The sequence below is a fragment of the Hylobates moloch genome, unplaced genomic scaffold (assembly GCF_009828535.3).
Source record: "Hylobates moloch isolate HMO894 unplaced genomic scaffold, HMol_V3 SCAFFOLD_3, whole genome shotgun sequence".
Classification (NCBI taxonomy): domain Eukaryota; kingdom Metazoa; phylum Chordata; class Mammalia; order Primates; family Hylobatidae; genus Hylobates; species Hylobates moloch.
The window spans coordinates 154,253,009-154,269,319 of NW_026652278.1; the positions used below are offsets into that span (position 1 = coordinate 154,253,009).

The following is a 16,311-nucleotide window of genomic DNA, read 5'->3' on the forward strand; positions in this document are numbered from 1 at the left end:
GAATTCTGAATATGGCACAGAGGTGGGAATGGTTTACAAACCAGAGGCCATATATTGAGTTTAGATGCCCACTGATAAATTAGTGTTTGAGGAGTCAGCAAAATATATCAAAGTCTGACACTATTGGGTTACTCGTTGAAATCTTTCCATGAAGTTTAAAGACCAGTTTCTAGAAGGTCAGTTGGGGTTGTCCAGCACATAACATTTTCTGTATTTGCATTACTTTGGCTTTGTCACTTGAATATTGGCATGGGAGCCTGTGCTTTGTGGTTTAAGAGTTTTTTAGTTGCTTATTTCTCAACTTAAGCAATAATCCTCTTTTGCTGACAGCTTTTTAGTTACTGTAGAAATGATTGTGTTGTCATAAACAGAGCTTTAGGACTTCAGGTGGGAGGGGGAGAATCAGAGGGTGTTCAACAAAAAGCTCATGTTTCCACCCAAACACACCCACCTAAGTACTTGCAGAAGGCTCAGGGAAAACAGAAGCAGAATTCTTTTCCCTGTTCTACTTTTCAAAGTTCCTTATGTGGAATCAGATGCTTTTAATACATTTCAAAAGAGGCTTCCATTTAACCTCCAAAAATAAACAAACCACAATTCTGCTCCCCATTTCTCCCTCAATTTAATCATTTGTTCCAGTTTTCCTACCTTTGAAATCAGATGATTCAGCTCCTCTTTCTGCCTTAACACTTTGGAATAATTCAAATTTCAGAAGCTAATGCTTGATTCTTCTGCTTTCCTTATTTTTATATTGTAATAGTCTTCATCTGTTTTCTATCACTTAATTTCTGATTTGGATCTCTTTCCTTTCATTTTCCATGAGGGCTATTCTCTCTTTTGTCTGTTTTCTCTTTTTTATAATTCTCACTCTCCATTCATGCTCCAAGGAAATGGACTTTTTCTGTCATGATTTCGCACTCCTTTTTAAGCTTTCCTCACCCATATTCCACTTTCTGCTTTTAAGTCAGTAATAAGATATTATTTGATGCAAGGCTCAGATCTCATATTTTAAAAGAATTTCTCTACCTATACTGGCTTCTAGCAGACTCTACCTCAGCTATGTCCCTAACTGCTTCTCTGACAGAACTTTGCGTGGCTTCCTTCCTCTTCTGTCTGGTTTTTATGGTTTCCCAATACAGTATTGACAAAAGAGAATGGGCTTTGGGTCCACACCTGTATGGATTCAAGTCTCAGTTCTGTCACAGCTGCATGATCATGTGCAGATTACTTTGCATCTGGATTCCCTTAACTGTAAAATGGCAGTAATTTTACACAATATTTTAGAAATGATTAAAAGAGAGCATTAGAGCATAGACTGTGAGTCTTATTGAGTGTTCAGTGTTATAAATTTTTTTTTAGTCTTCAGATAATTTTGGCATTGTTTTGCTGCTAAAGAGATTGCCAGAAGATCAGAGTAGTGTGTAGTACATGAACAGTTTCCAAGAGAAAAGCCTTATATTGCATGGTCTCTTCCTTGTCTTTTTTCCACCTATCAGGCACACATCTATTTGGTTTTTTTTTTGGCATTAAAATTATGAAATATTCAAACATGAAGTATAACAATTAAAACAATATATGTCTATGATCATCCACACATAGCTTGAACAACCCTTAGCATTCTGTCATAATCATATCAGATGTTTATGTTAAAGAAATAAACTATTTTAGATTTGGTTAAAACCTTCTGTGTCTCTTCCCTAATGTCATTTATCTCTCTCCCTTTCCAGAGATGCAACCATGCTGAATTTGCTCTTGATCATTCTTATTTATATATTTTTACTTTTACTATACATGTGTATTTCTATATAAAACATAAGACTTTATTCTGCATATTTTAAACTACATATATGTAATATACTGTATATATTTTACAACTTCCCATTTTGTTTAACATTTTTTGTTGGATTTATCACATGTGCCATATCATGTTGTTCTGTTTTGTGCATTTCTATTGCAGCATAGTATGCCATTGTATGAATGTGTCGCAGTAATAGTGCAATAGGAAGACTAAGTGGAGTGGATGATTCTAGTCTAACCCAAGGACAAAATCTGATTCAACTCAGTAATGAACTAAACACAGTGGCTTGCTTCAGTGATGCCTTGGAATACCAGGAACAGCTCCACCTGTTCTGTGAAGACGAGGGGCAGCTCATCTGCTGGCACTGTGAGCGGGCACCGCAGCACAAAGGGCACACCACAACTCTTGTTGAAGACGTATGCCAGGGCTACAAGGAAAAGCTCCAAAAAGCTGTGACAAAATTGAGGCAACTTGAAGAGGAGTGTACAGAGCAGAAGGTGTTCACAGCAATGCATATAACTAAATGGACAATAAGTACAGAGTTTATTTGGGCCAAGTTTGAGGACTGCAACTCAAAAGCATAGACTTAAGTTGCCCAGATTATACACTCTCACTGCATGAATTTAGACAGCAATAATGGAAATTGCAGTTTTATATCTCCTCATGAGAAGATACAAATTCAGAGACAAAAAACTCAAGTTTGACTTTAAGAATCTCCAGAGTTTCCTACATGAGGAGGAGAAGTCTCATCCCTGGAGACAGGAGAAGGAAGAGCAATAGAGTCTGAGTAGACCGAGGGACCATGGGACCGGTCTCAGGCTGAATTCAAGAGCCACATGCTGGAACTGGAGGAAAAATGTCAGGGCTCAGCCCCAAAATTGCTGCAGAATGTGAATGATACTGTGGGCAGGAGTTGGGCTGTGAAGCTGGAAACATCAGAGGCCTTCTCCTTGGAGTTTCATATTATGTGCAACATGTTTGAGCTTTATTTCCTGTAATGTGAAGAAAATGTTAAGGAGCCATCAAGAGATGGGGTTTTGCCATGTTGCCCAGGCTGGTTTCAAACTCTTGCACTTAAGTGATCCACCTGCCTTAGCCTCCTACAGTACTGGGATTACAGTCAATGTGACTCTGGATCCAGATAGAGCTCACAGTGAACTAATTCTTTCGGAGGATCGGAGAAAAGTGACTTGTGGATATCCCCAGGACTGTCACAGCACTTCTTCTAGGAGATTTAGTGCCTTCCCCTGTGTCCTGGGTTGTGAGGGCTTCGCCTCTCAGGAAGATGCTCCTTCGAAATGGATGTTGGAGAATGAGTCAGGTGGGATTTAGGAGTTTGTATGGCAAAGTGCAGAGGTTCCCTGACATGAAGCAAGAGCCTCAGTCTGGTTTCTGGACCCTCAGACTATGCCAAAAGAAAGGCTATGTAGCCCTTACATCTCCCTTAATTTCCCTTCATCTGTGTGAGCAGCCCTTGGTTGTGGGAGTGTTTCTGGACTCTGAGGCTGGAGTTGTATCCTTTTACAACGTGAGTACTGGCTACCATATCTTCACCTTCCCAAAGGCTTCCGTCTCTGATACTCTCCAGCCCTATTTCCAGATTTATCAATATTCTCCTTTGTTCCTGCCTCCCCCAGATGGTTAAGGAAAAGAGAAAAGTCTCATTGGTTTAACTGTCACAGAGAATATAATGTAAATCCCATAAGGGCCAATATATGTATTGCATGCAAAATAGCCTGCATCTGGCTTTTTAGAGTATGACTAATAAATGGCTCTTGTGAGTTTTTCATTAAAGAATTTAAAGGTGAATCTACCAAAGTTCATTACTTAAAGGAAATGTATAAATGTGATTCTCTAGATCAACTTCTTGTATTCTCTCTTGATTTGCAATAGATTAAGAGTAAATAGTGTTATAATTTTATGTCATTTCATAGGTTCAACAACCTTTCATATATCTATATATCTTTATTGGGCAAGTAGTAAGTTGAAAGTAAATGTTTGTTGAAATTAAATTTGATTCATACAATAACTCTAGGAGGTAAGAGGTATTATCTCTGCTTTCTATGGTATTATATCCAAAGTAGGCAAAGTTAGTTAGAAATGCACAAAAGTCTCAGTTTCATCTTTTAGTTAGATTCCAAGAATGTAGATACAGCAGTTGAACAACTGGGAAAATGGTGAAAACACCTTCAGTAGAAGAGTCTGTCCCATTTAGACATTAGAATTGGATTTAGAGAGACCCTGGGATACGATTGATTGTCATTATGTTGAAAGGAATACTCAGCATTTTGCTCCAAGAGTTTTTTTTTTTTTCCCCTGTACGATTTGGACCAAGCATAAGTTACTTTCTCAGGGAATTCATGGGGAACGCTTTGAAGAGTTTCATCTCTTTATTTAAACATTATTTAACAAGAATTTGGCTTTGATCACTACTCTTTGAATAAGGATAGGGTATTACCCCAGTTTATTTTATTCTTTTATCAGTCCTTGTATTAAATTAGAAATTACATTGGAAATCTCATTTTCTTGGGGAGGGGATTCTTGGAAAACGTCAAAGTGAGATTTAACTGTGTATTGTTTAGTTATTCATTTTAAGAGTGGATTATAAAAGATTTGTTAAAGTTTTTTCATTTTTCCTATTATAAGTGGTAATAAGAGAAAACCTTGGTAGTCAAAATTATGGCCACAATTATAGTGACACAATTAGACTGGCTGACATTTACTTGCTAATTTAATTCAATTATTGCCTTTTTAAATGTATGTGTGATAGCTGCTAAGTATGGCTATAGAAAGTATAGCTTGGGGTGATAAACAATTTATGTAGCAACAAAAAAGTTATAATTTTAGAAATCTTACTGATCCTTGGACCAGGAAAAGGAATTGTATTTTACGTGAGCGCTACCCAAGTTATCTTGTCACATAGAATTGTGCTTTATAAATAAAATGCCCTTGTTAGTTATTTGTTGAAAGAAAGAGAAGGGAGGAAGGAAGAGAGGGAGGAAGGGCAGGAGGAAGACAGGAAGGAAGGAAGGAAGGAAGGAAGGAAGGAAGGAAGGAAAGAAGGAAGGAAAGAAGAAAAATATCCTCTCAAATTTCGAATTGGGTAATAATAATACTGTAATATAATGATTGAAAATACACGCTGGCCAGGTATGGTGGCTCACATCTATAATCCTGGCACTTTGGGAGGCCTAGGCGGGTAGATCACTTGAGGTCAGGAGTGCGTGGCCAGCCTCACTAACATGGTGAAACCCTGTCTCTATTAAACAATACAAAAATTAGCCCAGCGTGGTGGCTCATGCCTTGTAATCCCAGCTACTAGGGAGGCTGAGGCAGGAGAATCGCTTGAACTTGGGTGGTGGAGGTTGCAGTAAGCCGAGATCACACTACTGCATTCTGGCCTGGGCAACAGAGTGAGACTCCATCTCAAAAAAAAAAGAAAATACAAGCTTAATTCTTACTGTATTCCAGATATAGTGCTAAGTGTTCTACATATACAGGACTAGAATTCCTCATCCATGATTCTAAAATTCAAGGAAAGTTTGTTTTAAGCTCAATTAGCAGCAAGACCAGACATGACCTGAACTCACTTGGTAGCAAAAACTATCCTTAATGGATGTAATATGATGATGTACTGTATTATCTCTCTAAAAGAGAAATAACTTCACATTCTGAGACATTTCTGTCTATGTGAGTTTGTAGCTGTGTACTAACTCATTTAGCCTTTGCGAGGACCTTATGAGGTTGGCACTATTATTATCTCTATTTTACAGAGAAACAATTGAAACAGAGAGGTTAGGAAAGGAATATTTACCAATAATGACTGTTTTAAAGTCTGCAATCCTCTGGTTAGAAAATTCCTTGAAAAAAAATTTTTAAGAAAGTTTTGATATATCACCAGTCTTCAAGTCATCTTTCAGATTCACCAGAGGGAAAAGGGGATCGCCATGACTACTTGCATGTTAAAACTTCTGGAATTTATTATAATATTTCTGCTACTATTTCTAGAAAGTTCCAAATGTATTATGATAAAAACTTAGAAATATGTTTTTTTGGGTGGTTCTTACTGCCAAAGTGTAATTATTCCCTCCCATATGGAGCTCCAAAACATAGTAACAGGGAGCATTTTACTGACATCTGGCTTTATTTTTGCTTGTTACATCTTCCAGACCCCACCCTTGGTGACTTCACATAATATACATTACACATATCTTACTATACTGTGAGAAGATTCAGAAAAATTGCTGTGACAACTAATTAGTATTTACTTAGCGGGTAGTACAACATTAGCATTTACTTAATTCAAGAGTAGTCTTGTTTAATTTAAGGCTACACATCCTATAATTATTACGGGCTTTTAAATTTAGGTACTTATTGAAATTTACGTTTAAATTGCAATGTAGTCATGTTTTCACATCAATTTTAAACATCTTTCTACTTGTAATGAATACCATATTTAACAGTTTTACCCAGGTTTTTTTTTCAGATTTTAAAGTTTGTAGTTAAATAAACATAATCCAGTAATTTATTTCCAATAAACTCTTAGGATTTGTTGCATGATTTGGTGGTCTATGTGCACTGATAGGTTTCATAGATGATGGCAGAGCACTCGTAACTACATTGAAGAGAAACTATCAACACAAACTTATTCTTGTAGTGTGGTCCTTGTCAAAGTTGTTGCCTTTGGCATTTTTGCTAATCATTAATGCAAAAGGATCTTGTTTTTGCCTTCAGAGGAGAACAGTGCAAAGTTAATGCAGAACGTCTTACTGACTGTGGGAGCAGAGGGTGGTTTTAAACTACTGCAGGGGAAGAAGCCAGTTGCCTAGTTGAAGGGTAACACTGTTTATAATGCATGCGGTTGCTGTTGTGATAAGCCTCCAAAGAATGTGGGGAGGAAGGATAATGCAGGCCAACTCTGATTGCTTTTGGAATGTGGCAATTTGTCCTTGGTTATCGTTGGTATTTAACATGTTTTGATAGAATTGCTTTAGATCTATCTGAAAACTGCCAGTGATCTGAGAAAACCCTATGGCCTACCACAGTTGGTTAGCCCACCCTTTCAGTGTAGACTCCTACTCACTTCCTCCCTGCCTGTCTACACTCATTCTATCAAATTCACATTGTCACATGTTCATGTTCACATACCTTTAAGGAATGTGAATCTTTATCTTCCTCCTCTTTATCTCTCTCTCTGTCATGAGTGCACGATGGAGACAGACATACAGGCACACACACACACACACACACACACACACACACACACTCTTAGCTTTTCTTCCGAGGCATCCAAGATTCTTCTCTAGTTAGATGACACTTCATGTATGTTTGTGAAGAACCATAGTTCTATAAAAATATTCTAATTAAATTATTTTTTCAAGGACCTAACTTGATGAAGAACATAAGGCTATCAAGAAACCATTATCTCCGCCTATAAGTGACAGTTGAAATCTTACAGCATGTGTTAAAACCTATGATGAAACTACAGGTGAATGACAAGCTTCTGTGTGGTGAGAGATTATTAATTTAGAAATATCCTGATTAATCAAGGATGGTCAATTAGATTTTTTCAGTCAAGAAATCTAGTCAGAATGTAAGAAATATTCTGCATCTGTTTTTTTTCAGTTTTGCTTCTGGGGAAAAATGAAGACTATTAATTGTGACCTTACAAAGGACAAGTGCACATTTTCCTAGATAAGTTGCGTGAAGGCCATTGAGACCTTCCCGCTGAAGAAGAAAGAGGCTTAAACAGATAGTACTGAGAACCATTGATTCTCTTTGAAGCCTCAAAGTAAAATCAATTTCAAGTTTTGTTTTGTTCATTAAAGTTAAGAGAACGATCAATTTTAGACTGAGCTAAGAATGAGAACATTAAAATACTAGCTATTGTGTAACTTAACTGGGATGGGAGAGTAGACACAGAATAATTCCCAGATTTGTCTTAATCCAGTGGTTTCTGAACAGTGTGCCAAGGCACCCCGGGGTGCTGCAGCAAACTCACAGGAGGGCTGCGGAACGTTTTACATTTTCCAGCGAAAGACAGCAACCCTCGATACCTTTTGGTCATAATGAAGCTTGACATAGTTCACAGTTTCCTCACTGATCATGCTACATTCTTTTTGCTGATATCGTATCTTTATAGAGCTGAGTTTTTGGTGATTTCTAACTAGTTAATAAATATAATTATTAGACATTTCTTTTAGTCTAGGAGTGCTATGAAAAAATTACTGAAACAATAAGAGTACCATAGACCAAAAAGTTGGGAACTTTTGCTTTTACTCTGTGTGTGTATATGTGTGTATGCAAACATATTTTGTTAGTGGTAATTAATATTTATGTATTTATTCTAATACATAGTTTTATAGAAACATTATTGGTAATTTGGGATATTAGACTGTATTTTCCTTAAATCTATAAATTATGTTCATAGGAAGTCATTCTGATTAGATTACAAGAATTTAAATAAGTAATACCATTCACCTGGTGGCAGCTTAGCCAAAGTACACACTATATCCAGTGCTTTGGATGTAGAGCATTTCTCAGCATCATGGCTCAGAAGTGAGACCATATCTGCATTCCTCTGATTTTCTCACCCAGTTCTTGAGATTAAAAGAAGCTTAAATTTGCCCATTTGAATAGAATGCTCTGTTTTCAGTAAGCCCCATTGAGGGCTACTCTACCTTGGGATCTTGTATCTATATTGCCTCTGTGAAGTAGACAAGAGTTAAGTTAACGGGCTAAAAACCAAAGACGAAGAGAGAGCTTACAGGATGAAATTTAGGGAGATCACAAAATTGTGTTTATTCAGAGTATCAATTTTTTAATTCTTTTCCAAAATTTCTGAGTCGTAGCGCTGGCCAGTGAGTTAACAATTTCACATGTTGTAATCTAATTAAAGTATCTTGTTTGCTCCCAATTCTACCAACTATTCCAATTCCTTTGGCGTGCCTAAAAGGGGAAATTTATAACCTAATTTCTATTTCTTTGTGTGTGATGGTACTTGGACAGTGGCCATGGTTTGCAGACCTGTCAAGATGATAATAACTTCCATCTCTGGATTGGGAGAATGTTTGGAGCTCAATGTACACCTACCAGTTTCACATTGCTGTCAATGAGAATCACCTCTAAGATTTGCGCAGCTCTTCTTCTATCTGCATGGCCCATTACCCTCTTCTCAGCACCCTGTTTGCTTACTCAATTATGGCTGTCACATGTGATCTGAGCACTGCTGAAAAGCTGCATCCTTTTCTTCATGACGCCTATTAAGTCTGTGTCAGTGGGGAGCAGCTTCTGAAAACCTCAAGGTGGGATGCTCCCCACAAGCCAGCGATTGCAAGCACTGGTGTAACTGTGTTCTTGTCTTGACATTGCTAATATCCGTATCCAGTTGTCATTCCTCAGCTCTCTAGAATTCTCTACAAAGACATTTATTTCATTTAAAATATATATTTTTTCTCCTTGAATTTCCTTTACACAAGACTCATGTTACATTTGAGGCATGCCTTTCTGTAATTGGATCTTAATTGACAACTAGGGCTAGATGTGACTTATGGCAATAACTTACGGAAGTTACCCAATCTTTCCAAGTTGAATATTTTTTAAATGAGATTTTGTACAGCTCAAACTTACAAAGTAGACAAATGCAAATTTGGCCTGCCTCCAATCAGAGCATGAGCCTAAAGCCTCCCTCACTGACAATCCCCCTCATTTTCTTTTCCAAAAATCTCTCTCCTTCACCTAACAAAGCTAGGCCTTAGGGAAGACCTTTAGAATGAATTGATTAACATGATATTGGTAAATTTAGAATGAGAACTCATCTTTTGATTTTCAGGAAAATGTTCCATTTATTAAATGCATACAGCATCCCATTCTTAGCAACTCAAGTGATAATTCAGAGTTAGGCATAGAGCAGAGGTTGACAAACTGTAACAGCAGGCCAAACCCAACCCTCCACTTGATTTTGTCAATAAAGTTATATCAGAACATGCACATTTATTTATGTAACATTTATGGATGCTTTCATGCTACAAAGGCAGAGTTTAGGAGAGATTAGATACCCCACAGAGCCTAAAATATTTATTTTCTGGCAATTCAAACAAAAAGTTTGCCAGAAAAATATTTCCTGGGAGCCATGTGCTCAGCACTCTACAAGCAAAGAGTTTATGATAACCTACAACTTATGAATCACGAAGCAGTAATTTAAGATATCCAGGTAACTGGTATGGTTTAAATCCAGTTTTTCACTACTCTTTTAGAATACATTGACATTTAAAGTTGATATTAAACTTTATTTTAATTTTATTCCTTTTTTGATCTAATAAAATTTCTGCATTTTCAGTTTACACTTCAAAAAAGGTGAAAATTTTCCTCCGACATTCTCAATTTAAAAAGAGTTTTCAGATTTTGAATGCATCGATATGATGTGAAAGCTACTCTGTACCAAGGAGGGAAATTCTCTCTTCCCCAACTCAGGCTTTGAATAACTTCAGATCAATGTATGAGCAATGTCCTTGCTTTTATCTAATATGAAGAAAGCCAGTGTGCTGATGGCCTCTGAAAAGCTTTCCCAGTTGGCCCAAGATGAAATAAACTCTCCTTAAAGTAAAATAAATGGTACCCCACAAAGCTATTATACAACACATGCCATCAACACTGTCTTCCCATTTTTAATAATACATCATAGCAGAGAAAGAAGCTAGTAGAAGAATCAACTTCTCCTAGTGAGAAAGATCTGAAAGTGATTTTACTCCTTCTATTTCTGTTTTAATGGAGTTCTCCCCTTGGGCCCTATTCTTTAAGACATACAAGTAATAATAATCTAAGAAAAGGTGAAATCATTTATTGGCCTTCTTCAAAGAATAGTGCTTATTTAGTTGACTTAGCAAAATATTTTCAATTAACTAAGCTCTTGAACAAATGTTTAATTTTTTTTTGTGGGGGCGGGGGGTGTCAATGATAATTTCCATTCAGTGATCTTCAGCATGTAAAAACTGTCAAGTCATAAAATATTATAAAAATCCAGACTTAGCTTTTTTTTTTTAACATTGTGTGGCCTAAAAGAAACTATATGAGACAATAAGAAATTAGAAGGCAAGAAAATAAAAGAATGCTGCCAAAATAGGAATAAATAGTTATTTGGTGGATAGGTATTACTAGAGAAAATTCAAACATTATGTTGTTGTTAATCAGTTATGCTTGTTGAATAAACAACTCTGCATAGTACTCTGTTAGCTATGTTAGAGCAATATTCAGAGAGGTGTGTGTGTGTGTGTGTGTGTGTACGTATATGTATGTGTGAATTAAGAGACATATAATGTGTATTGTTCACATGTTTGACACACTCAGTGACTATGGCCACAGCCATGATTTTAGGCTATTTGGAGATTTACCTTTATCCCACTCAAGGAAATATATCTAGAAAGTAAGAGTGACTTTATTATAATAGTAGCCTGGATGTATTCTAGCATATCATCCCTGTGGTAAGAGGACTTTTCTCAGTTGCACCTGGTAGAAATCTAATGCCAAGAGAAACTTTATTGCCCCCATATAATATTAAGTTGGTGCAAAAGTAATTGCGGTTTCCCCATCAAAATGGACAAACTGCAATTACTTTTGCATCAACCTAATAGAAAAGCACAGACGTAAAACTGAGTACCTTCTATTTCCCGTCCTCTGTCAACTCTTCTTTCCTCCGTGTTGGTTTTATTTTCAAGTATGCTTTTTCTACTTGGTGGCAAAAAATGGCTCTGGTAGCACCAGGCTTGTACAGTCTTTGGTACCAATAATCTAAAAGGAAAAGAAGTCCCTCCCACTCCCCCAATCACAGCATTTAGTTTAATACTGAAAGTGACTCTAATTGACCTTGTGTAGCCAATTTCTCACCCTTGGACTGATGAATGTGCCTAAGGGTCTGAAGTAGTCCATCACATGCCCACCCCTGTAGGTGCAGAGGACAAGTCCTTTTATTGACAGCAGACTCAAAAAAACAGGAGGAGTTTACAAGATGAAAAGGATTTTGCACTAGAAGAGCAGAGAGGGATGGTGGCAGGCAGAAAGCACAGATTATTTCTTCAATTTTTGTACTCGAACTACTGTTAGAAATAAAATCTTCATGGCATCTCTCGTAAGTGACCGTGGCACGTCAGTTTGTCTTGACATGACAGCTGGGCATAGTTATTTTAGTGAGCTTTAAAACAAGGGCAAGACAGTCCCTGCCCATAAAGGTCATTGGTCAATATCTTAGAACAAATCTCTAGTAGTTCATATGCTTCTTCGTTGACTTAAAAATGTCAGGGAGGGAAAAAGAATTTAGATGGTAAATGGAATCCAAAAATCCCTGAGATTTAGACTGCAACATTTAAATTGCAGGATGTCTCATATGTAGCTTTAGCAAATACTGATTTTTCTTGTGAAGACTGAAGAAATCACTAACTTGACCTCACTGTTTTTTCTTTTCTCTGTACTATCTAAACTACAAGAATGACTGGGGTATAATTTCTTAATGTTCTTCTTCATGTTTTTGGAAGAGATTTTCCTAGAGATGTAATATGTTGGATGCTTTTATGTAAATGTTATCCTATGGAACTGTTTGTACAAGCATGTGGACCAGTTTAGCCCACAATGACTCAAAAACATTTTCAAGACCTTACATATAATTTATACTTATATTGAAGTGAGTATAATTTATATTATATAATTTATATCCTCATAAAATTCAGAAATCCAAAAAACGATGAAGATCCATGCTTTACAGGGAAAGAAAAAAGTGACTAAATTATTTCCAAATTGGTTAAATCAGGAGCCTCCAATTCATTTTAATCATGTATCTATGTAAGTAAAAATATTGCATATCTAAATGAGTAAAAACATTATGGCTATGTATCTCAATATAATCATTTTAAAATTTATGAATTATAGAAAGACATATTTTAAGTATAAGTAAAGCTTGATTCTTACGTTTTAAGATTAAAAATAAATACAAGCAGATGTTCTTTTTCACCCTTGTAGATGATCATGCATACTCTGTTTTAGACACCACTGATTTGAACAACTATGAAATAAGAAGAGAAATAGACGCTATATACTTTCACGTGAATTTTGGCAACATGGTAAATTTACTTTGTTTGGCAGGAAAATTATAGATTTTGATGGGCTGACTTGGTTTCTGGGCTCAGTGTGATTACTTCATGAAATTAGCCTTCAAAGACTTGTCAATACAGGGCATGACTCTGTGTGTATCTACATGAGTTTGTGCTTTTTTTCTTGGTTTTCCTGATTTTAATCCTGAAATTGTGAATTCTATAGGAAAATTTTGAGTACCTCACCCTCAGAAACATTTCTGAATACTCCAAATATTAGAAAGCAAGTTCTAAGGCTGGGTCCTAAGAAGTCTGAAGAAATTGACTTCATTCTCTTTCATGTCGGCAGCCCTCTTCTCTTAGGCATTTCCCGTCTGAAACTCACTACCGCTGAGTCCTTCAATCAGTTGGCTGCCTACTAGAGTATTTTGGAAACACAGCTTAGCTTCCAGGTTATGTTATAGTTAAAAAAAAAAACCTAGAATGCCTGAGTAACTTCAAGATTTAAAAACAATGATGATGGGAATTGATATATTTCATCGCAATCATCTTTTATTTTTCCTTAAATCTTCACTAGAATTAAGTCATTTGGAACACGTGAGAAGTTTTCAAACTTTGGGTTAGGGATAAGGGAGGGAGTTTGTACAGACACAGGAAGGACAAAATATCCCCCTCAAGACTTGGTTTTAGCACATATTGTGTCTTTTAAATCTTCTTGCTGCCCAGGTCTGACCTATATGTCACAAATGATTTGAGAGATTAATGCTGAATAAATATCTATTCAAGCTATAGCTTGGCATGTCTTTCAGATTTACATCATTTTATAAGTTCCTAAATGTTAAAAAAAATCTTCCTTGTTCAGAGTTAAGTGTGAACATGCATTGTCCTTCTGAAGAAATCATTTCTGTGAATTTAAACTTATTGAAAATAGAATACTGTGTGTCTGGCTTACTCATAATAGATTTGCCTAGAATTTTTTTTCTCTGCTTTAACTAAGGTCTTGATAACCCAAATTCTCATAAGATTATAAAATTAGAGAATTATATAAGTTAGGAATGACCTTGCAGAGTAATTTTATCCGCTTTAGGCAAGAATATACTCAAACCCTTTCAGAAAAGGTGAAGATACAGTCTGTTTTTAAATTCCATCAGCTCTTAATTCCAGCAAATTGGGAGGCCAAGGCAGTAGGATTATCTGAGGCCAGAAGTTTGAGATGAGCCTGTGCAGGATAGGGGGACCTCATCTGTACAAAAATAAAAAAATAAAAAAATAAAAGTTTTTATCACCTTGTAGTGGGTTAAATGGTGACCCTCAAAAGGATATGTCCACATCCTAATCCCTGAAATGTGTTACTGTTAACTTACTTGAAAAAAGAACCTTTTCAGATAAACTTATTAAGGACCTCCAGATGAGGTCATTATCCCAGGTTATCTGGGTGGGCCTAAATCCCATGACAAGTATCCTTGTAAGAGACAGACTAGGAAACGGTATAGACACACAGAGAAGAAGGCAATATGAAATAAAAACAACACAGCTTCAGTTCTGTCTCCAGCATCCGTTTAACATTCACTCAGTGTACTGGGTAGAATTGGATACTCCAAAAAGATGTGTTTAATTCCTAACTCCTAGTCCCTGTAAATGTGACATTATGCTTATGTGGAAATAGGATAGGATTTTTACAGATGTCATCAAGTTAAGATGAGGTCACACTGCATTGGGGTAGGCCTTAATCCAATGTCTAATGTTCCTTTTTTTTTTTTGAGACCGAGTCTTGCTCTGTCATCCAAGCTGGAGTGCAGTGGCTCAATCTTGGCTCACTGCAACCTCCGCCTCCAGGGTTCAAGTGATCCTCCCACCTCAGCCTCCTGAATCGCTGGGATTACAAGTGTGCACCACTGTGCCTGGCCCAGTGACTAATGTTCTTATAAGAAGGAGGAAATTTGGACAGAGAGAGGAGGATGACATGTGAAGATGAGACACACCCAGGAGAGTGCCACATGAAGAGGGAGGCAGAGATTGAGTGGTGCGTCGTCAAGCCAGAGAACACCAACAATGACTGGCAACCAGCAGGAACTAGCGAGAGCCATGGAACGTATTCTTCCCCAGAGCCTCTGGAGAGGGCACCGCCCTGTCGACATTGTGATTTTTGGACTCCTGGCCTCAGAACTGTGAGATGATGAAGTTCTGTTGTCTTAAGCCACCCAGTTTGCATTGATTTGTTACGGCAGGCACAGGACACTAACGCAACCTCTCCATTACTTATTTAGGAAAACTTGTTAGTTCACAGTTTTGCCTAAAAGTAGCTCTGGGTTATTGTTAGTTTTAAAGCTGTCCCAACATGAAAAAGAACAGATAAGCAAAGTGACTGTGGCTGTGGAAGAATCTTGGTAAACTGAGATAATGTTCTGTTAACAAAAGAGTCAACCTCTTTTACCTTCTGCCTCTCCTTTTTGTTCTAAGATAGAATGAAGAAAGGGACATTAGAAAAGAGAAACTTCGTTCTAGCTTCCTTATTTTTCAACAGGTTTTGTTTGTTTGTTTGCTAAATTTGCCTTCTGTTTTCTAAAAGTTAAGCTGATTCTTCCTTTATTCTTGTGCTCAAAATAAATCATGGCCTTGCACTTCACATTTCTCTAAAATATTAGTTACCACAAAATGCTATTCACATCCCAAAGATTTCAAATTATGTTGTAAATAAGAATTACTTGGGTGTTATTATAAAATGTGAATTGTTTGAGCCCACTATCCAGGAATATTTATTCACTGAGTCTAATGTGAGGCTCAAAAATTGTTTTTTTTTCACTCTGTTTTTTTTTTTTTTTTTTTTAATCAACTCCATGATTCTAATGCTGGGTGGGGATGGGTTGCACTTTGGGAAACACACTTTAGTCCATCCTGGCTCAACTGATGAGAGGAGTGCTAAGGAAAAATCAAAGCATCCACGTTTTATGTCTTAATTTCTAATTCACTTTTTCTTCAATTTCATTTCTATAGGAACGAACCTTTCTTCTTCTGTGACTCTGAAAAGCAATGTTGATTTCTAGTTTTCAAGGTTCCTTAGCCTTTTGTTCTATTTGCTTGACAGTTTTACTCATCTGCCCTTTTAAAGAGTTTAGGGGGAGTGGGTGGAGAATGCCCCTCCCTGTCCCTAGATCTCCCAATGATCTGCACAACTCCCAACTCCTCTGTCACCTTTCCTCTCTCTTGCATTTCCTACAGCTCGTTCTTCTGAGCAACCCATCACCATGGTATGTGAAACTCACAAGTAATAACGAAATAGACACTAGGCACTTTTGCTATTATTAGCTCAGTTTACGGTAATCAGAAAGGTTAGCTATTATATCTAGCATTTCATTTACTTTTTAATTCTCAGTGTTCTAGGAACTGTACAGATACCTTCTGGCAATAGGCAAGTTCAGAGATTCATAAATACTT

At 36.9% G+C, this 16,311-nt stretch overlaps 1 pseudogene; it reads left to right on the forward strand.

Moving 5' to 3' along the window:
• The first annotated feature begins 1,977 nt into the window (after positions 1 to 1,977).
• On the forward strand, positions 1,978 to 3,443 carry LOC116481384 (E3 ubiquitin-protein ligase TRIM38-like; annotated as a pseudogene).
• Positions 3,444 to 16,311: the final 12,868 nt, after the last annotated feature.